We start from the raw sequence: 1,649 nt of genomic DNA, 5'->3' as shown, positions 1-1,649 counted from the left end.
GGGCAGAAGGTATATTGGAGCAAATAATAGCAGAAACTTCCCTAATGTGAGGAAGGAAACAGGCATCAAAATCCAGGAGGCAGAGAGAACCCCTCTCAAAATCAATAAAAATAGGTCAACACCCCGACATCTAATAGTAAAACTTACGAGTCTCAGAGACAAAGAAAATCCTGAAAGCAGCTCGGGAGAAGAGATATGTAACCTACAATGGTAGAAATATTAGACTGGCAAGAGACCTATCCACAGAGACCTGGCAGGCCAGAAAGGACTGGCATGATATCTTCAGAGCACTAAACGAGAAAAATATGCAGCCAAGAATACTATATCCAGGTAGGCTTTCATTGAAAATTGAAGGAGAGATAAAAAGCTTCCAGGACAAACAGAAACTAAAGGAATTTGCAAACACGAAACCAGCCCTCCAAGAAATATTGAAAGGGGTCCTCTAAGCAAAGAGAGAGCCTAAAAGCAGCATAGATCAGAAAGGAACAGAGACAATATACAGTAACAGTCACCTTATAGGCAATACAATGGCACTAAATTCATACCTTTCAATAGTTACCCTGAATGTAAATGGGCTAAATGCCCCAATCAAAAGACACAGGCTATCAGACTGGATTAAAAAACAAGACCCATCAATATGCTGTCTGCAAGAAACTCATTTTAGACCCAAAGACACCCCCAGGTTGAAAATGAGGGGGTGGAAAACCATTTACCATGCTAATGGACACCACAAGAAAGCTGGGGTGGCAATCCTTATATCAGAAAAATGAGATTTTAAAACAAAGACTGTAATAAGAGATGAAGAAGGACACTGTATTCTACTTAAAGGGTCTATCCAACAAGAAGATCTAACAATTTAAATATCTATGCCCCTAACATGGGAGCAGCCAATTATATAAGGCAATTAATAACAAAAGCAAAGAAACACATCGACAACAATACAATAATAGTGGGGGACTTTAACACCCCCCTGACTGAAATGGACAGATCATCTAAGCAAAAGATCAACAAGGAAATAAAGACTTTAAATGACACACTGGACCAAATGGACTTCACAGACATATTCAGAACATTCTATCCCAAAGCCACAGAATACACATTCTTCTCTAGTGCCATGGAACATTCTCCAGAATTGATCACATCCTAGGTCACAAATCAGGTCTCAACCAGTACCAAAAGATTGGGATTATTCCCTGCATATTTTCAGACCAGAATGCTTTGAAACTAGAACTCAATCACAAGAGGAAAGTCGGAAAGAACTCAAATACATGGAGGCTAAAGGGCATCCTACTAAAGAATGGATGGGTCAACCAGGAAATTAAAGAAGAATTAAAAAAAATTCATGGAAACCAACGAAAGGAAAACACAACGGTTCAAAATCTTTGGGATACAGCAAAGGCAGTCCTGAGAGGAAAGTATATAGCAATACAAGCCTTTCTCAAGACACAAGAAAGGTCTCAAATACACAACCTAACCCTACACCTAAAGGAGCTGGAGAAAGAACAGCAAAGAAAGCTTAAACCCAGCAGGAGAAGAGAAATAATAAAGATCAGAGCAAAAATCAATGAAATAGAAACCAAAAGAACAGTAGAACAGATCAACGAAACTGGAAGCTGGTTCTTTGAAAGAATTAACAAGATTGATAAACC

The sequence above is a fragment of the Callorhinus ursinus genome, unplaced genomic scaffold (genome assembly GCF_003265705.2).
Source record: "Callorhinus ursinus isolate GAN/ISIS: 27379988/994484 unplaced genomic scaffold, GSC_fseal_2.0 scaffold3, whole genome shotgun sequence".
NCBI lineage: Eukaryota > Metazoa > Chordata > Mammalia > Carnivora > Otariidae > Callorhinus > Callorhinus ursinus.
This window is presented reverse-complemented; position numbering follows the sequence as displayed.